Raw genomic sequence first — 22249 nt, forward strand, 5'->3', positions numbered from 1 at the left:
AAACAGATCCCACGTAAAGGGCTAGAAAAAAGGGTAATTAGTACACTGGCATTTCTCTTCTGGGGTAACAATCTTTAATCTTAATGCAAAGCATCTTAAAGAAAATGCATTTTCGAGTTTTCAATTTGATGCACCTTTGGGAATGTGCATAGTGACCTACACACTTAATATGTGTTTGTGGACTCGAAATTCCTTTATAACTAGTGAATCTTCCATTCAAGATATCTTAAGATAAAGACCTAGTTTTTCCAGTTACGTACAGAAATATGAGTCTTAAGATTATCTTACATCTATGCTAAAATTGCTCAAGATTCCTAATCGTCCACAATATTTGCTTATCACCCCCATGGAAATAGTATTAGATAAAAATTGCAGTAATGTCTTAGAACTGTAGCAAATGATTCAAAATACGAGCTTTTCTGTTCTAATATTTCTTCTAAAATCCAACCGTGTATGTTTACTAGAACTTTATTTCTTCTAAAATCCAACCGTGTATGTTGTAACTAGAACTTTCTAGTTACAACAGTATGAGGCTCTTCTTTTGTTAAGTCCTTTCTTTTTTTGTTGTTATTCAATAACATTGCTAGTCAGATATCTACTTATAGAGCTTAATGATGAACTTGTACAAAAAAAAATCCCTAGATTTCATAATTTTTCTTAAGACCTCCATCCTCATGTCCCTGCCATTTCACACTGGGTTTTGTCCTAAATCATTCCTTCAATAAGTGGATGAATATTATATATATAATATGCAGTATTTATTCAAAACAGAAAGGAATGAACTAGAATATCTATATAGGAACAATAACAACTAAATATATAGGAAGATATATGTAAAGCCCCTTGCCTGGTACCCAACACTGAAGATGCCTAATCATTATTCTGTACTCTCCCTCCTCATCTGTTATAGTTTTTAATAATAAGAGGCATTGCAAGAAATTGAAGTTCCTCTTGAATCAGAAAAAAATAGGATATATTCCATATCATTATTTTGTTTGTCATACTTTACTTTTCAAAAATCAGAATAAAATCTGTTCCCAAATGTGTAGGGGAGAAGAAGAAAAAGAAGGGAAGAATGCTTCATTTAGTTAACTGTAGACAGAGCCAGCCTTTGACCCCTAGCAGCAGTCTTTCCTGGTCCCAGAATATTCAGAGATGTCAGGTTTCAGTAAATTCCATTCCCTTATAACATCAGAATTATTGTATGTACTATATTTTGTTATTTTATACCGATTTGGGGCTTACCTACTGTTTTTTTTTTTTCACCATTCATATTCAAGATCCTCTTCTCTGTAGATATGTTCATCTAAATGCTACTAACTGGTTTCCATTGCTGGAATCCTGTAATTCTCTGAAAATCCTTCAAGTACCTGAATTGGATTTTCAGATCATCTATCAACATTCCTATTGCCATACCTAGCAACTGCTCTATTTCTCCCTGTTTCTCCTTTAGCCACATCCTCAACTACATGCATTTCTAAACTTCCTTCAATAGTCAGCTCAAAAACCACTAAGCTTTTCTCATCTTAGTAAAGGCAAATGGAGCCTCTGGGCCATTTTCAGAGATAACATTGCTCACTTGGTTGCAATTAAACCAATGCACCTTTTTACCCTACCTAAATGGAGCTGAGATAGGCTACAAACATGTGAATATAATCACACGTATTTAATTTGACTTTTATCAGGTTATCTCAAACATACAGACTTCCCCATAATACATATGCTTTAGGCTTCTCCCCACAGCTCAAATGCATGGCTATAAGCAATAAACACTTAGACATATTGTATGTGGGTCATAAATATTACCTATGTTGACCTATGACCAGGTACATAGATCCATAGTCAAGATGGCAAATACTGACCTTCTTCTATTGGTCTACAACTCTCTGATCATCACCACAACTTGCATTAATTTGGTCTCCTATCTTTTGAACAGACTGGTATGGGTTACCAAATGTAGAGAATATGATACTCCGCATTATCGTGTGTACTATATTTTGTTATCCTATGTTGTAGTAGGGGCATTTCTCATCTGGGTTCTGATTATCTTTGGCAAGTGGGGCACTGAAATACAATCCTTGGGAGAATTGCTTTTTATGGTTTTGGCCGGGGGGAGGCTATCCTTTTAGTTGCTATTTCTGTACTACGTGGTAGCATTATAGCTTGTAATATTTGGTTTACTTTCTTCATAGCCTTCTTAATCTTTGGTAATAAAGTCAGATCTGCTTGATCACCAGCTTATTAGTTTAGTCAAAGGCATCTTGGCACCAGAGACCAACTTAGGATAAAATTATAAGTCTAAAGTCTTATTAGAAGATATCACTCAATTCATAGAGAGGCATGTTAGTCACAAGCCACTAATAGAGATGACATCTTGTTACCAGTTTGTCTTTGCACACAAGGCAGTCTCTATATCCGTTGCACACCACAAGAGAAGTGCTTTGAATTCCTGGTTAATTTGTCTAGGTGAGAAGTAATTTGAAATAAGGCAACCTCAAGTGTTCAAATAAACCAACCAAGATGACTGTAGAATTGGGAAATAGACTGCAAAAATGGAGTAATTTTAATGGCATGAAATCCTTGGATAAGATCAAAGAAAGTTCCCTTTTCAGTTGATATCGCTTCTGGGGTGGGAAATGGCACCTTGCTGTGGCCAGTATTTAGTCTGTGCAAGCTTAAGACAATTCTTATCTCTGGTTCCGCAGCGTGAAAGCCTTTGAAACAGACTTGGGTTACCCAAGAGAGTGCTGGAACAGAGCAGATGGCAGAGAATAGTGGCAGCCTGGCAGTTGGATAGCTCTAATTAAGAGTATTTCAAGATTATGTATAGATGGCATTAGTCTATAGTAGGAAAGGTGGTTGCAGTTCATGCTTCGGAATTGCAAAATTATTTCTAATATTCTTTAATTATGAAGCCAGAGAATGGTTTATTATTCTTTTTTTTATTTATTTATTCATGAGAGACACACAGAGAGAGGCAGAGACACACGCAGAGGGAGAAGCAGGCTCCCTGTGGGGAACCCCGATGTGGGACTCGATCCTGGGACTCCAGGATCACGACCTGAGCCCAAGGCAGATGCTCAACCACTGAGCCAGCTGGGTGCCCCGGTTTATTATTCTTTGATATAAAATGGGTCCCGATGATTTAGCAAAGTCTCCCTCTCGCCAAATGTAATTCAGAGGTTCACGAATACAAACTTTTTCATTCATTCAGCCAATCATAGTTCCTAAAAATGTAATTCCCTTACTTTGCAGATTTTACATGCAGTGTCCTAACTACAAAAACAAACAAACAAACAAAAAAACAACAAAAACAAAACAAAACCACTCTCCTCGTCTCCATCAAAGGTCCATTTTATGCTTTGCAAACTTTCCATATAACTCCAAAATTTTCTTTCCTATTCTTATGTATTTATTCTTTAAAAATAGACACTGAGCAAACAAATACACACTGATGGCAACTAAGTACCTCTTGCCTGTAAAGATAAAGAACTATATGCAAGAAATTGGAGACACAGAGCTTTAATGAGAGAAGATAATGTCTTCCTAAAAAAAAAAGAAAAGAAAAGAAAAAAAGACAATGTGATGTTCATCAAAAATCCACACAATATTAACAAATAATATGGGTGATGTCCATGTCATGGGCTTCGATTTCATAAAAGCCTAATGTGTCTTCCTTAGATTTCAGAGCTAAAAACGGCCTTGGATATTGAGTAGACCCATTTCTTTTTTTTTTTTTAATATTTTATTTATTCATGAGAGACACAGAGAGAGAGAGGCAGAGACACCGGCAGTGAGAGAAGCAGGCTCCATGCAGGGAGCCTGATGTTGGGACTAGATCCCAGGATCACATCCTGGATCAAAGCCAGGCGCTAAACTGCTGAGCCACCCAGGGATCCCCTCCATTTCTTGACTTTACAAATGAGAGAACTGAGGCTTAGAAATGCCAAGGGATTATCCCCAGGCTACCCAGCTAGTGAGATTTGCCTCCTTATTCTGCTCTCACTTTAGTTTTCTTTCTAAACAACCACAGTATCTTCCGTAGAATAGTGAAAGACTGCAAAGAAATAGTTGTGCTGCAGAGCTATACATATAACCTGGTCATTTAGGAATGAAAAAGACAAGGATAGGGGCAGCCAGGATGGCTCAGCTGTCTAGTGCCACCTCCAGCCCAGGACCTGATCCTGGAGACCCAGGATTGAGTCCCACGTCAGGCTCCCTGAATGAGCCTGCTTCTCCCTCTGCCTGTGTCTCTGCCTCCTCTCTCTGTCTCTCATGAATAAATAAATAAAAATCTTAAAAAAAAAAAAAAGAAAAAGACAAGGATACAAACAGTAAAATAGAAATTTAGAGGATGTGGATCAGATTTAATAATTTGACCTACATTCTTATTATACCAATCATTTCACTTTTTAAAAGATTATTGTAGAATGTTTTAAAATAAGCAAAACAGACCCATTGTTCTGATTGACCACAATCCTATACAATCAGTTAAAACTCCCTAGGAATGCAGTAGAGAGGCTATGTAGCCAGTTTTCCAATATGATATATATATATTTTTTTTACATACGATTGCCCCCAAATGATTATTTTTTTACTGCTTATAACCTACTTTAATTCTAGGCCATTTGAAACTTAGGGCTTCATTCTTTACTTTGTAAAGATAATTCCACTGTCATCTGTTTTGGGAATCAAGATGGGATACTTAGGAAACGGATGTGTCTCACAGAAAAACTTTTTCACAGCATCTGATAAGGAGGCCACCAATCGCTTTCTTAAGACGTGAAGTAGCTTGGAATCTCTCAATATCACTTAACCATTGACAGATAACCAGGGTAAGGAACACTGACACATTCCTTATTAACCAACCAGGGCCATGTGGTAATCGGGCTATCATCTGGAAGGGAGAGGCATCGAGGATGCCTGAAATGCATAGTCAGGCTTGCTCGCCTGAACAAAACCCCAGTGGAAGAAAATGTGTAGTACAGTTCCTTGGATGCCGTGTAAGAAGTTATTAGCCAGCTGAGCAGAGTAAGTGACATTTGTTTGAGGCAGGGTATGGGCACAGTACCCCAGGCAGTCTGGCTTTCATCTCCTCTAGTACTTGATAAATTCAGCCATCATTTCTCACTACTCCCTTTCAGATCTGAAGCAGTCATCTTGGGATAAAATGATTTATTATAAATTTTACATAGTGTTACTTAAAGAGCTTTCCAAAGGAAACCGATCCTCCTGGAAAACTTGGCTAGGTGAAAGGAGGATAACAGCACCAATTCTGCCCTGGCCTGATTGACCTCAACCAGTTGTGGCTTATTTGTGTTTCTGAGACCTTCCTTTGTCCTTTTACATGAGCCCCAATCAAGCTGCAATCTCTTTAGGCAGGACAGAGAGGACACATGGGGAGGCATTTTCCTTACTAAGCTGAGGAAGCTCTGAGGCCAACAAGGAAGAGGCATTCAGCCACCTTCTTTATCCAGAGCTCCTAGTCTCCTACGTAGGGGAAGGTCAGGGTTTCCTCATCCCTGAGAAACTGTGGTAAGGAGAGCGCCCTGTTCCCAAATGGCTCTGGTTTTTAAATCGCTTGGTTTCTCCCACATCTGGCTGCTTATTCAGGTCAAAATTAGGGAATCAATTGTAAGGAATCATCTAGTGCAACAGAGTCCAGAGGAGGAATGATACATGCATACACCAACAAGGGAGGGCTGTTTGGTCCCTCGGGGTCAGTCAGCCTTTTGATTTCCTTTGTGCTTTACTCAGGAACATAAGTAGGGCATGTGACTAGGACAAGGAGGTTACCGTTTGAAGGTGGTAATGGAATGGGTTACATTTGTTCCATTTCCTATGCTCTTTACATTCATGAGATGATTATCATGCAAACGGATTTGTGCTGTTCCATTTCCTGTTCTTGTTACAACCTTTATCACGACAAGAAGGTACGAGGTCTTCACGCCCGGTGTTATATTTAACTGTTTTCAATAACTGCTGTGTAGTGTGACTTTTCTTCCCACATCATATCGTCTGTGCAGAAAATAAAGGTAGCGCTGCCTGGGTATTTGAAGGATGTATACACCAGGCTGTCTCGAGGCTCTGAAATATCAGGGTAGGGAAACACATCCTCTTCATTCGGTATCACCCACCTCACCAATGGGGAACTCTCACAAGAGGCTCTGACTTGCTACAGGACCCTCCACATTGACTTCAGATGCCCACTTTTCCTATCTTTGGCTCCTTATAGCCCAAATGACACTCCTAGTGACAGTCAGTATGTATAACTTAAGGGGCAAGGCAGTGCAGTTTCCAATTATCATCAAAGAATTTTCTCAGCATTACCATGCTGAGACTTCAGGCTGTTGATAGGGATTAGATCAAAAATAGAACATGGTATAATAAGAACCTTTGCTTCCTGGCATGGACTAGAATCAGAATAGCTAATGGTACAACACTTTCAAGCTCTTTTCTCTTTCTTGCTCTCTTTTTTAAAAGCAGGTGTAGTTCTTGTGAAGCTGCTGAATTGACAGCCCAGGATACTATGGATAGAAAAATGATAAGCTTTCCTTTTCTGCTTTTCCCAGTATACCTTCGGCCTGCCCTGGAGGGAATGTCTCAAGGAGGGAGAAGTTAGTTCATTTTCCAGATACTTTTAATCTTTGAATTCAGGGCTAGGAGTATTATCCAAGCTGCTTATTATGAAGAAAGTATCAGATGTGGCTATGTTTTCCCTAAGACCAAAGCTGGAATCGACAAATCATTTCAGAGGCAACAGCAAAACCACCCAGCTAGAGACAGTTTTGAAATCATGTGTGTCTTCTCATCAGTGAACTCCTGAGTGTTCCAAGTGAGTTTTGCAATGCATTGTTTGTGGTTGAAGTTTTAAGAACTCAACACTTAAAGAAAGATAGGGTAGAGCATTTGCTTTCTAACCAGCACATATGAAGAATGTAGTCATTACTACTGATGACCTGGCTGTTATTTCTTGATGGCAGGGTTCAGAGCAATGAAGCTCAGTAGGAACACCCAAAGACTTCAGCCATAGGTTGAGGTATGGTGGGGTATCCAAAGTCTTCCAAAACTTGATCGAATAGAGGTAAGACCTTCTACCCCTGTATTATCCAGGGGTATCCACTTATATCCACTTATATTCATAACCTTTGTGGTGAGGGTCAATCGATGCATGTTAAGGGAGTGCTGAAATTCCCAAGATTCTATATAATTTTTTATGAGCATGTAATTTTTTTTTCTTCACAGTGTATCTTCCTAGTTTTTATTTTCACAGAGATCTGTGACATCTCGCACATTAAGAGCCACCACTTTAGATGATCAAGTTTAATTCCTCACTTTTCTCCAGTTCTGGAGAAACTGAACTGTCATCAGTCCCACTCAGAAAACACTTAGAGAGAAAAGGCAATAGATCACTAATACAATAGTGTCTTCTTAAAAGTAAACTTCTAGGGCACATCCACAATAACATACATATTTGTGTACAAAATCACCACTCATTTTAAGGAAAGGATTTGCTTAATGAACATTTTCACTTTAAAAAACATAAAAGTAAGAAAAATATCATCCAACTTATAAAGAATGAAAGTCTATTATCGAATATAATGATTCCCTCTGAGAAATAATCTATGAGTGCCAATACAAACATAACTACATGGCTTGCTCTAATTAAGAGAGAGAGAGAAGCTAAAGAGAACAGCTCCTCCTTTTCCACCTAATATTGTTCTGAGGAGTTCATAAGGTCAGGAACTTGACACTGGTTTCGAGTGGAAGCCAGTCAAGCAGGATTTCTTTGCCCTCTGGACAAATGGTTGGCCTACTTCAGGAATTCTGAATAATTATTGCTGTTCTCTTCAGCCAGGAGAAGTTTACCTTTCACAAAAAGAGTTTGTGGTATTAATTTAACCTGTTGCCTGAATGCACGGAATCAGTTTTGCTCTGCAGAGTTATTGTTTCTAATTTACCAGTCTGAGACCTATTTTATCTCACTCCTTGGGTCTTCATGTAAATGAAGCACTCATGGTGTTGCTGAGAGCTTGACATAATGCCCAGCCCCCTGTATTTTCTGGAAGGAAATCTCCTCACAAATATAAAGTAGTTAAAGGAGCATATTGCTGATCCGAGTGTGTGCAATGTCAATTGCACAGAGGTAGCAATTCTGTGCCTGCAACCATGACACCTAAGAGTTTTTTGGCCCCGTTTCCTCCCCTAAAACTACTTCTAGTAATTCCCATACAGATAGCCTGGTAGTAGCTGAACAAGCTATAGCAACACCGAGAGTAAGGAGTCTGTCACCTGTACTGTGATCATTATTGTGTTAAAAAACAAACAACAACAAAAATACAAAACAACAAGCAGTTGAATAAAATCTTCCGTAGTCAGGCTCTTAAAATTATCATGTATTTGGTTTGAAGAGGACATGGTACTGGCAACCACTGGCCAAGATTGCCAACAGCTCTCTTGTCATCAGAAAAGCAAGTTTCCCTTCCTTTTTAACTCCCTCTTATTATTCCTTGGTGATTTCTCTTGTTTTGGAATCATTCTCTGCCATACATAACAAGTACTATTAATCATATGGGATTAACCATCTAAATTCCCAGGGAACAAAGAGTGGCTGTGAATATTTTTGTATAGCTGGTATATTATTGCTTATAAAGGCATAAGCTGCCTCAGATTACTAATTTTCGCCAAGAATCCACAAGCAATTGATACCTCAAGAATTACTTCTAATGGGAAGCCCATTATCTCTGAGAGAGAATAGATAATATTATTTCACAAGCACTATATGGACTTAAAAATGTCTATATGTGTATATATACTTTGATCTAATACAGAAAAATCTTGTCTGTTTTTTGGTAATCTGAAGGTCTTTCAATTTTGATATGTGTGTCTCATAACATCAATTCAAGGCACTTCGTTTTTCAGCCCAATAAAAAAAAACACATAGTACAAATCCCTAACTTTTTTTTTTTTTTTTTTTTTTGCAGCCTATACAATTGACCTTGTATCCAATCAGTTAGGCAGGCAACAAGATTAGTGTTTTGCACAGAATTAGTCTCAATTTGTTTGACTTTTATTTGAGTGCTTTATCATTTTAGTATCAAAATGGGTTTTCTATATTTTTTTTAATAACAATTAAGTTGAGTGACCTCTTACACAATTTGCCTTGGTGTCTGGTCATTGAAACTTTTCAGTTGCACCTTTATATCATCATCTCACAGACACAGAAAGAAAAAAAGCTTTTGATGACATTTACTTATTTACCAATTGTTTTTTTCACTCCTTAGATAAATTTAAAATACAAGAAACACCAAGTTAATATTTGATTAGGTGATTTGGCTAGATGTTTGAGATGTGATAGTTAAGTTTGTGGGTATGTTCTACCTCAGAATTTTGTTTCTCATAGCCTGTGTGTTATGCCACATGGACTCAGGTGAGGAAAGCTGATTTATACACCTTCAATCTGCTTGTTCAAGAGTATCCAGAATTTTTAAAAATACTTTTAACCTGTAGAAACAACACTTAATATGAACTCTGCCCTCTTAAATTTTTAAGTATCCTATAGTTTTGTTGACTATAGATCCTATACTGTACAGATCTCCAGATATTTGTTTTATGTAATAGACACTTTATACCCACTGAAAAGCAATTCCTTTTTTCTTCTTCTTTCCTGCCCCTGGCAGCCACTGTTCTACTCTGTTTCTATAAGTTTGACTATTAAGGATTTCTCATATAAATGGAATCATAAAGTATTTAACCTTCTGTGACTGGATTATTTCATTTAGAGTAATGTCCTCAAGTTCACCTGTGTTGTCCCATGTGGCAGGATTTCCTTCTTTAAGGCTGAATAATATTCCAATGTATAAACTACCTTTTGTCAACTCATCTGTTGATGGTCATTTAGGTTATTTTTGCAGATTGACTATCATGAATAATGCTGAAATGCATACAGGAGTACAAATATCTTTTGGAGATTTTTATTTTCACTATTTTGGAGAACTGAGTTTTAATTTTTCGAAGAAACTCCATACTGTTTTCCACAGTAGCTGCACCATTTTTACATTCCTACCAATAGTATTCAAGGGTTCCAATTTCTCCACATCTTTGTCAACACTTTTATTTTTGATAATAGCCATTCTAACAAGTATGAGGTAATATCTCATTGTGGCTTTGATTTGCATTCCCTAATTAGTGATACTGAACATATTTTACACACTTGTTGGCCATTTATATCTTTTTTGGAGGACTACATTCAGGTCCTTTAACCTCCTGTCCCCCTTTTTTTTTTGCTATTGAGTTGTAGGAGTTGAATGCCCAGATTTGATATTCAATGAGATATTGCCTAGGATAAAAGTAATTAAAAATACTTTAGTGGTACCATTTAAATGCTGGGATAAACTTTGCTTTTGTACAAATGTTAGCGTTAGAGGCATCAACAAGACAAAGTTCGTCGCATTTTACCTTATAAATTGTAAGTTGTTATCTGTTCTACTTTGATTCCCATCAGCATACAAATATTACAAGCCTATATACAAAACAGATAACTCTAATGTGATGGCCATGGAGGTTTGCCACAAAGGTCTGTCTTTAAAAAAGGTCTTACTAAAAAAAAAAAAAAAAAAAAAAAAAAAAAAAAAGTCTTACTGATCAGCTATAAACAGCTCAGTTAGCTGACAGCCTCCAGCCACAGCACCTTTTGGGATCCACTACAACACTTTGCCAAGGCAAGGCTCTTCCCAGATAACCCTACCCAATGACTAAGCATGACAAGGCTCCTAAATCCTTGTCATTCTGTCTCATGAAGGACTCTGTGGTCAACTTTCTGACTGAGCTTCACTACTAGGCTAGCTGAGGCTTCCTCAGAGCTGCACCACAGTCTCTTCCCACCTAATCCTGCTTTTCTTTTCCTCTTCTTCCACAGGAATGGGAACTGGATCAGTATCTAGAGGCTTCCCCACCTACCTGTTCCCTCCCCATTATTCTTTAGAGACCTTATCCGGATAAACCTCTAGCACTTCTATCTTCACCTTGTGGTCTGCATCCCAGACCACCTAGCCAGTACACCTCTCCTGTGTCCCAAATTCCTTTCTAGCTGAAGCCTTTCTGCTTTGCAATAGAACTTTGCATAAGAAACATCTAACACTGTGGTTTCTGCTTCCTACTTCCTGCTTTCTGGTTAAGCCCCATCTATTCATCTTCTATTACCAATGTTCCACTGAACAAGCTATCTCCACTGAAACAACTTAACTCCACTTTACAAATTCAAAGTATACTTTCCTGTCATCTTGTCTCCCAGTGACATCTGACATATACATATTTTTGAAGAGGGTAGAAAGCTACTTTTCATTTGTAAGTCAGAGAGTCAATATCAGGTCCTAGTTAAGAATATGGTCTTTGGAATTAGATAGCTTTGAGTCCTAAATCTATGACTTATGAGCAGTATGAACTTGGGTAAAATGATAATTTACTGTGCCTTGGTTTCCCTGCCTATAAATAGGTAATAACAGCACCTATCTCTTGAAATTGAGGATTAAATTAGGTTAAGGCAATTAAAGCAGTATTTGGCACAGGAATTGCTAGTAATCATTCTTATTTAAAGACATTCTTCTTGTTTCTCCCCCTACTTATGAGTGCTCCTCCATTCTTTGCTAGTTCCCTCTTATGAATGAGACCTCTAAATGTTGGAGTACTCCATACCCACTTTTCTAGCTATACTTTGTCCTAGCCCAGTAAATTTACATTCTACCTCAATGCCAATAGCTCTTAAATAGGTCTTTATCCTTGACCCGTATTCAACAATATATTTTACATTTCTACCTGTATATTATAAGCAAGCATATTAAAAACAGAACTCTGATAACTTCTCATCTTGTCAAAACCTGTGCTTACTTTCCCACCTCCACCAATTTCTCATTTGCTCAAGTTGGAAATCTAGGAGCCTAGGCTCTCTCCCTTTATCTCTGCTATACCACTATGGTGAAACTACCATTACCTCTAGCCTAGATTATGGAAATAGTCACCAATGTGGGCTCCTAGCTTTCACTTTTGTTCTCCTCTGCAGCAGATTAAGCACACTATTACCAAATTTATCATTTTAATATGTAGTAAAGGTATGTCACTCCTCTCCTTCTTAAAACCCTTGACTTCTGATTGAATTTTAACAAAATCTAAATATTCTCCTTTGGATTACATAATATGTATGTAATACATATGATCTGGTCCCTGCATACTCACTCACAATTTCCTCCCAGATTATCTATTATACTCCCAACTCTGCAGGTCTACTCATTGGCCTTTGTATATGCTAAACTCCTTATCTACCATCAGGTACCTTAGGTTTGTTCCTCCCCATCAACATCTTGCTTTTCCTTGCTTTTTACATAGCTGGTTACTTCAGTTCAAATTTTGGGTAGCTGGGCAGGGGACGCTAGTAATCATTCTTAACACCTGACCAGCTATCTAAAGGAATATATACTACCCTTGTTTATTATTCTTTTTTTTTAAGATTTTATTTATTTATTCATGAGAGACACACAGAGAGAGAGAGGCAGAGACACAAGCAGGCTCCATTCAGGGAGCCCGACGTGGGACTCGATCCTAGGTCTCCAGGATCTACACCCAGGCTGCAGGCGGCGCTAAACCGCTGCATCTTGAAAATCTGAAATTGTTTTGGTTGTTTGTATGCTTATTATCTTTCATTCCACACTAGAATTTAATTTGTTTGAGGGGAGAGACTTTATCTGTCTTATTTATTTCTATATATACCCACTACCTAGAGCAGTACCTGGTACACAGGAGGCAATTATTAATATTGCCTCAATTAATAAATGACTGAATCTTGGCAAATAATGAACATTTATTTTAGCAAAAGAGTGATAGTACAGTGATTAATAATTTAATTACTACTGTGATAACATTGCCACTGTGGATAACAGAATATAGGTAATCATAGCTCTTATTGTCTGCACTAGAAATTGTAGAAGTCAGGCAAATGAATGAGGTGATAATGTTAAAAGTAGAAACTAATATTTAAAAAGTTAAAGTGAAAAAAATAAAAAGTTAAAGAGTTAACATTTTTGTCAGGGACTTCATTTTATCTTAAAGTTTATGTAGATATTGGGATGAGGTAAAAATAACATTTCTTAAACATCAGTATGCCTAGAACCTGGCTCTTCACTTACAAATATATATTTGTCAGAATATGTTCACTTTCTATTTTCATATTAGGTTGATAAAAATAAACTACAATATTTAAGGGTAAAGTAGAATTTTTATACTCTAATATTTCCTTTTATAAAATAATACTTGCTAAATTTCCTATGTAATCTGAAAATTGGTACTTTAAAATAAGTGCTTAGAGACCTATAAAGCCCTTTTCCATTTGGGAGATAGTATGTTTTACATTTTTTTTTAATTAAAAAAATTTTTTTGAATATTTTATTTATTTATTCATGAGAGACAGAGCAAAAGAGAAATGCAGAGACACAGGCAGAGGGAGAAGCAGGCTCCATGCAGGGGGTTTGACGTGGGATTCCATCCTGGGTCTCCAGGATCAGGCCCTGGGCTGAAGGCAGCACTAAACTGCTGAGCCACCTGGGCTGCCCTGTTTTACATTTTAATACATTATAAATTAGAGATAAAAATTATGGCAGAATACTTTCCTGAATATTTTCAGTGATTATATAAGATAAAGGGAGGTATTTAAAAGATAAAAATGTACACTTGCTCTATAGAGACAATTTGCTATAAGTAAGGTAGTTGATTATCCATTTTACAGATTTAGAAAACTGAGACTTAGAAAAATTAAGTAACTTGCCTAAATGCTGTTGGCTAGTAATTATCCAGATTACTGGCTTCAAATCTCTTAAGCATAGTTATGAGCTAAATGTTAGTAACCACCTCCCCCTCATTCATATATTGAAGCCCTAATCCCCCATGTGATGGATTTGGAGGTAGGTAGGGCCTTTGGCAAGTAATTAGGTTTAGATTTGGTCATGAGTGTGGGACCTCATGATGAGATTAGTGTTTTTATAAGAAGACAGATATCTCTCTCTCTCTCTCCATGGGCATGCAGTGAGGAAGGGCCCTCTGAACACACAGCTAGAGCGTGACTATCTACATGCCAGTAGTAGGCTCTGTCTAGGAACTAAATCTGTGGACACTTTGATCTTGGACTACCTAGGCTCTAGAACAGTGAGAAATACATTTCTCTTGTTTAAGCCACCCAACCTATGGTACATGCAATAGTCGCCCGAGCAGACTAAAACCACCAACATTGTTAGGCAATCATTATATTGGCTCTAAAGCACAAAGTCACATTAATGAGAAAAAGCTGAGTTCTTTACTGCTCAAGCTCTCACAGTAAAACTCACAAGAGATTTTTCTCTTGGTTCAAATAATATTTTATTAGAAATTAAGTTGTAAAGGTGTATGGTGAGCTTCGTCACCAGAGAGACCTAGTTCTCTCTCTGCAGGGTTGTGGTTGAAGCTCTGTGGGAATCCTTCAGTGTATTTGAAGCAAACCCTCTGGGGTGCCTCACTTTCATGAGCACTAAAAAATCCATGTGAGTATTGAAGGGAAGACTTGAAAGGCCCTATGAGCTGACCCAGAGTCAGAATGTTCCTTGCCTACACTCCCTCGTAGGGGATTCTGGCTTGATCAATCTCAGATTTTCACTCATAGCCAGCAGCAACAGTACATGCTGCATAGGCAGTATCTTAAGCTCCCAGAGGGATGAAATGCCTCATCACTCAGCAACCACTTTGGCAGACTAAAGGGTGACATTGATTGGCTCTGAATGAGTAAGAGAAACAGTGTCCAAATCTCCAGAGGAAGCTGGGGGAGAGAGAGAGAGAGAGAGAGAAAGAGAGAGAGAAAGTATATCCATTTTAACCCAATCTTAAAATCTTCCAGACCCATAAAATAAATGCAAATCCATCTGCAGTGGGAAATCCAGCCATTCAAATGGGGGTCCCAACAAACTGTCATCCTTAGAAAGTGATACATTATTTTATTCATTTATTCAATTGTTTATCCTTAGAAAGTGATACATTATTTTATTCATTTTTTCAATTGTTTTCATGAGCCCCTATCATGTGCCAAATACTGTTCTAGGCCCTGGGGATACAGCCTGTACAAAAAGTCCTAGATCTTAAAGAGAAAGACAAATAGATAATATATCGGGTGTTGATAAGTGCAAGGGAGAAAAGGAAAGTGAACTAAGCAACAGCATGTACCAGGAGGAGAGAAATGAATGCTGTTTCCACATTGGGGTCAGGGGAGGCAGGCCTATTTGATAAGAGACCTGAGGGGAATAGAGTGGCCAGCTATCCTGATATTTGTCAGAAAAGAGTCTAGCAAGAGTAGGATGTAGAGGAGCCACTTGAAGAAATCAAAGTGGCTGGAGCAGAGTGAAAAGACAAAAGAAGAGATGCAAGGGGTAATGTGGGGCCAATCAAGTAGTACCGGCCAACAGGCGGTGCTAGGGCTTAAGCATAAGTTGGAGAAGATGGAAAATGATTGGATGGTCTTCAGCAAAGAGGAAACAGGATAATGGATCACAATTTTAAGGGACCATTCTGGACAAAGAATATAGGAAGTAAGGAGGAAGGAAGCTGAGAAATCAATAGGAAGCTACTCCAGTTTTTCGAGAAAGAGCTGATAGTTTGAACCAGAGTAAATACAGTGGAGTTCATGAGAAATGGTCATATTTTGAATATACTTTGATGGTAGAACTGATAGGTTTTACCAACAGCTTGAATATGGAGTGTGATAGACCAAGACAGTGGTTTAAAGGATGATCCTGGACCATTTATGGAGACTGGGAAAATTAGAAGAGGGTCAGTTTGACTAATGGTAAAAAAAAATGTTGAGAATTCTTTTATAGATCTGTTCATTTTGAGATACCTTTAGATATTGAAGGAAGTAAACAGTTGGATATAGACATCTGGGTTTCGGAGGAAAGGCCCATGCTGAACATATTATTTTGAAAGTTGTCCCAAATAAGAGATATAGTTAAACACATGGCCCTAGAGAGAAAGAAGGCACAAGATAGTAAGGAAGTAAAACACAATGATAAGAGCTAACAGTTGAGTGTGGTTAGTATGTGCCAGACATTATTCTAAATGTTTTACTTATATTAAATTCACTTAACCCTCATAACACTAGATGTAGATACCATTATTCACCACTTGAGGAAAGTAAGTCTCAGAGAATCTGTCCCAGATGGCACAGCTAGATAGGTGTAAAAGGAAAGGTTCAAACACAGGCACATAAGTTCCAGAGTCTTCCACAGAGAAGGCACAGGTACACATTACCATTTTCAGATCTTATTTCTGCTTCAGTGCATGCACTCCCCAGTGATGGTCAGAATAAAGAATAAAAATAAAGGTCAGAGTTTTGCACCATTTAAATTCTAGGCTCATACAAGCATTAAACACTAGCAAGTAGAAGACTCATAAACAAGTTCTTAAAAACAGAGCCCCAAGAAGCCAAACAAAAAATATCAAACAAACCTTCCCTTAAAAAGGAAGGCAAACAACCCCAGGAAAGAAACAAAAATAATTTATTTTATTCTATTTACCCAATTTCATCCATAGATTATAAGATACCCTTTGATTTTAGAGATCTAAAAGTTCTCAAGAAAGAGGCATGTGTCTTAGAATTGACAAAATATTTTTAACTTTCTACAACAGCCTGGCTTGTTTGGTTCGCTGGGTTCTAAGCATTGTTTTGGCAGAAATACATTGTTCTTAATATGCTCTCCATTCTATTAAGCCACAATGCTTCCTCTTTAATAAAAATGACTTTCTTCTCTAGGAATAATATTCACTGAAGCACCAGTAAAACCTTTATTTTTAATCTTCAGTTATCTTTCTGCATATATCACCTCAGAGTGAGGTACCTACGGATGGCTGGCAATAGGTAGAAGAACACAAATTTACACATTATCCTTATTGATGATGGGAGTTTTAGCTCATTCCTTTGATAGCTCTGATGTGATAGGGGATTGATAAGTCTTTGTTAACTCATCAATAAAATTTAAATGTAATATTTGTTCCTAGTGTCAAAATACTGCCATATTTTGGCATATATTGCAGAATGCACCTGCAAAATTCTTTGTCCTTTTGGATTTTGCTGATCTGCTCAAGTGCCAATGTTTATGAAAAAAAATACATTATTCTTGCTTGGTTAATCTGCATATTTATCAAGTTTCCCCATCTCCGGTATCCCTGGACAGGACCAAATAGTGAGCATTTCACTCTAAAGCTGCTGCAATTTTCCAGTGGCAGCAAAGAGGAGCTTAACAGTAGCACAAAACTTGAGGACGTTATGCAAAGTAAAACAAGCCTAACACAAAGGGACAAATTTTGTAGGATTTCACTTTATGAGCCAGAAAGTGGAAAAGAGGTGATTAGGAACTGACAGGTGGGGGGATGGAAAGTTGTTTTTTAATCTGTATGATATTTCAGTCTGGGGGATGAAAAAATTCTAGATAGCTAGTGGTGTTGGTTATACAACAATGTCGATGTATGTAATGTCATTGAATTGTACATTCAAAAATGGCTGAAAGGGTGAATTTTATGTTATGTATATTTTACCAGAAAACACTTATACACAAACAGCTGGACAGCTACAATGCTACATTTCTCCATTCTTGCTTAAGTGGTTTTCTGGAAGCACGGCAGGATGAGTGGATTTGTCTGTCATTGACTTAAAGATGCATGTGTGTACACATTTACCACCAGACCATGCCCCTACTCTCAAAATAAATTACACTTTCACCTCCTCCAAATCAATCCAAAATACTATTTTTCAGTTTATTTCAAATATTCAATTTTCCAATTGACTTTAGGATCTTTCTTAACACAGTACAGACTCCTGAAATCTATGCCTGAATTTGTCCCAGGTTGGGCAGGGAGGGGCTTTTTAAGACACAGGATATTTGCCCCTGGGCAATTTACCATGAGACCTTATCATAGGCCGGGAGAATCTGAGAAGCTGAGAAAGACTGGGAACCAAGTTCCCCAGAGCAGAAGGGTCAAATACTTGGGAAACTACAGTTTAACATCTTTTTTCTCCTAGTACTGGGACATTATAGGAGGGCACATATCTTTGTTGGCCAGAAAGTCTGGGTCTAGTCCATGGTCTTGCCTCCAATACCCATGTGATTTTCTAGAACTTATTTCTCTCATCTCTGCCTCCTTATATAATACTGGAAACACCAGTACCTATTTTGCTCAGCTTTTGTGACTCTAGCATGCTGGCACAGAGCAGATCCATAAGAAATTCTAAGTTTCCTTCCCTTTCCTAATTAGAGTATCTTGGCATGACCAGTAAGAGTTCGGATTTGAGATTATAATTATGGGCAACCCATAACTGGTCCACAAGCCAATCTATATGAAAAGGGTTTTGTCTGTGATCCTCTGGCAGAAAAAAAAACGAAATTTCTAAAACTGAGGACCATCTATAAAATGGAGAAAAAAACCCACAGATGGTTATTTAAAGCCCAAACTATAACTACTTTGGCTCAATGGGGAATGACAAAACTAGAAATTAATCAATACCGTTCCCTTTCCTGAAGAGTCCACTGGGGTTGGGAAGGGAATGTAGAATAAAGCCAAGTCTAGAACTTTAATGAATTTCTGTGGTACCACTCAAAGGAAAGAGCAACAGTAGACAGCCCATTACACAGGCTGGCGTACTGATGTGGTTTTAGTGATACAAGAGTGGAGAGTATAGCTGCTCTACATAATCACATGAGGGCAATAGTAATTTGGGGAAAGTTTAGAAAAGGAGATACGATAGGGCTAACTATATCAATCTCCTAGTTATCTTCAAACCTTTAATAACAAGTTCTACATACATGACAAGTGAGAATGCTATTTTAGGGGAGAAATCAAGGAGAAAGTTCTATATTTTGAGTCAGGGGTTATATGGGACAGTACAGATACACCTTATAACAAATTTTTAATAAGCAGTTCAGAGCCAGAATTGACCAAGAAAAGCACACACCATCCTTACCCTCTTCTTTCTTTCTCTTGCCAGAATTTCTGGAAAAACTGTGAGGAAAGTGAGGTTCTTGCCATTTGTGGGATAAGGTTCAAATGCATTCCATTTGAACAGAAAAAGCACACCTCAACTATACCTGGGATATTCCAGCAGTAAAAAGCTGGAAGAGAAGTAGAAAGGGTGCCCATGGAAGGTCAGAGAAGGTCCTATTTCCCTGAGCAAAACTCAGGGATGGGAAAGCAGAGATCACATTCTGCAGTTCACTTCTCACAAAGGAAGTATCAAGTCATCTCTGGAGAAAAGATATTCTATAGAATCTGTTATGTACTTACACATAAAACATAATTCTAGTTTCTTAAAGGGAAGTGGCTTTCCTAGAGAAAATTCATAAAAAATTTCCTTTTAAAGTATTTGTCAACTGCCAAGATGTGTACTTTAGACTCTGGATAAGAAGAGAGATACAGAACTACATTAAAGACGGGGTCTTATTTCATGGAGACAAAGAAAAGATATGCAAGGAGACATGCTTTCTTTCAGGTAGAGTTTCCAAGTAAATACAGTATACCTATTCATTGTGTTCTCTTCCACAGTTTACTTTTTGAACTGCCTAGAAGCTTGCTCCTATGCTACAATTTAATCACTAACTTAATGCTAATAGACACCCCCCATGGGATATCTGGTTTAGATACTATTTTTTTCTAGAATTATTTTTTTCTTCAAATTTTTATTTAAATTTTAGTTAGTTAACATATAGTGCTATCTTGGTTTCAGGAGGTGAATTCAGTGATTCATCATTCACATACAACACCCAGTGCTCAGCACAAGTGCCCTCCTTAATGCCCATCACCCATCTAGTCCATCCCCCACCCACTTTCCTCCATCAACCCTCAGTTTGTTCTCTATCTTTAAGAGTCTCTTATGGTGCAGGTGTCCCGGCGTTTCATTGCATCTGTATCTTTGGGGTAAATCCCCAGCAGTGCAATTGCTGGGTCGTAGGGCAGATCTATTTTTAACTCCTTGAGGAACCTCCACACAGTACCCCAATGTTTATAGCGGCAATGTCCACAATAGCCAAACTGTGAAAGGAGCCTCGGTGTCCATTGAAAGACAAATGGATAAAGAAGCTGTGGTCTATGTATACAGTGGAATATTCCTCAGCCATTAGAAACGACAAATACCCACCATTTGCTTCGATGTGGATGTAACTGGAGGGTATTATGCTGAGTGAAGTAAGTCAATCGGAGAAGGACAAACATTATATGGTCTCATTCATTTGGGGAATATAAAAAATAGTGAAAGGGAATAAAGGGGAAAGGAGAAAAATGAGTGGAAATATCAGAAAGGGAGACAGAATATGAGAGACTCCTAACTCTGGGAAACGAACTAGGGGTGGTGGAAGGGGAGGTGGGTGGGGGGTGGGGGTGACTGGGTGGTGGGCACTGAGGGGGGCACTGGATGGGATAAGCACTGGGTGTTATTCTATATGTTGGCAAATTGAATACCAATAAAAATAAATTTATTAAAAATTTAAATAAAAAAAGAGTCTCTTATGGTTTATTTCCCTTTCTTTTCTCCCCCTTCCATATGCTCATCTATTTTATTCCTTAAATTCCACATGAGTGAAATCATATGGTATTTCTCTTTCTCTGACTTATTTTGCTTGGCATAATACACTCTGGCTCCATCCACATCATTGCAAATGGCAAAATTTCATTCTTTTTGATGGCTGAGTAATATTTCATTTTGTGTATATACCACTTCTTCATTATCCATTCTTCGGTCTCCAGTATTTTTTTTTTAAACAGGCTACTATTTTGATATTAGTGAAACAAACTCAAGTATACTTATTTCCTCTAGAGTTATAGGAATTAACTTTCTGGCTTGTTAGTATTTCAAAGGAGACTAGCTGTGCTAAAGACAATGCTTAAAACATAGTAGGTTCTCAGTATACTTTAAATAAAGATTGAATGAAATCAAGTGAACCAATAAATGAATGAACTAATGAACACATCAAGACTTGGCCATATTTCAGAGAAACTGGCCAAACACTTTCAATTTACATAGGTGAAAATTTCACTCTGCCTACCTTTTGTATCACCTCCCCATCAACAACATCACAGACAACAGGATGCAGGATGCATTCACACACATACACAATGGCATCAGTATGTTTATATGTTTGTCTGGGTATGTGGGTAACTAAAAAAAGCTTTTTTTTTTTTTTTAGGTGTCTAGTCTTCGATTTATAGGTTGAAGTCCAAGCAAGAGAAAGGAAATGCTTTTACCCTTCAAGTGCCTTCCTCTTTAGTGAGTACTGGTTAATTAAATGAAAGAATAAGTGGATACTCAACTCAGACTAGTATTCTTTCATCTGAGCTCTCTTGACTTTTGTAAATGAGTATAAAATAGAAGTTTTGATTTTTAATAAGACCTGTGCATTTAATGATGTTACTGTTTTTTTCACAGAATGTGAAAGATTATATGAAACTTTATTAGAGATCAAATGGAAGTTTTCTGTCCTCTCTCCCCTTTTTCAACAACTTTCTTCATGGGTCTGTGTTTCTGATTAGATAATTACGGCACTGCATCCAAATCCTGAATTTACATTGCATTGTGAATGTGTAATATTTCTTCATTCTTGTGATTAAATAAAGATGCTATGCATAGTACTAATGGAATAATACTTAATATACACTGTATTATCTGAGTAAATTGTTAAGGTTTCTAATACCTGCAGATTATGGAGATTTTTGACAAGGTTTATACTTTCAACTCTTGGCAGCTTTGCCCTTTTTCTTTGAATCTATTGGTACAATGGAAATCTATGCAATTAGACCGTTTACCATCGAGGTACATAACAGCAGAGGAGTGCAGAAGCTGCAGCTGGCATGGGCACATGAGAAGCCTGTAATATATAGGACCACAGTGAAAAAAAATATAAACTGGAAATTGATCATTTCAAGAACCAAGTCAAACAAAAATCCTAAATATTTGTGTTAACCTAAAAAGATTCAACCTAGCCATGATCAAATGACTAGTACGGATTAACAGAAAGGAGAACAAAGGTGTTGGCATTTGTAGGTTGGCTCCAGTAAGTTCCAAGGGCCAGCAACTAAATGTGAACTCTGATTCTTTCCTGGCTTCTCTGCATTGTTTGGAATTAGAATTGTCTAAATACCATGAGTAATATGGAAGTTCTCCGAAGGGTAAGTTAGTGCTCTGATTAGCACTTTCTGATAA

General features: G+C 37.6%; 1 long non-coding RNA gene across 2 annotated transcripts in view; it reads left to right on the top strand.

Moving 5' to 3' along the window:
- LOC112922587 (uncharacterized) overlaps positions 1-21684 on the top strand; it is a 41550-nt gene extending 19866 nt beyond the window's left edge. For both annotated transcript variants that reach the window (XR_011997997.1, XR_003235491.2), the window contains exon 5: positions 21237-21684. This is a non-coding gene — a long non-coding RNA (uncharacterized lncRNA). The remainder of the gene's footprint in view (positions 1-21236) is intronic.
- The last annotated feature ends 565 nt before the right edge of the window (positions 21685-22249 follow it).

The sequence above is a fragment of the Vulpes vulpes genome, chromosome 16, assembly GCF_048418805.1.
Source record: "Vulpes vulpes isolate BD-2025 chromosome 16, VulVul3, whole genome shotgun sequence".
In the NCBI taxonomy this organism is placed as follows: domain Eukaryota; kingdom Metazoa; phylum Chordata; class Mammalia; order Carnivora; family Canidae; genus Vulpes; species Vulpes vulpes.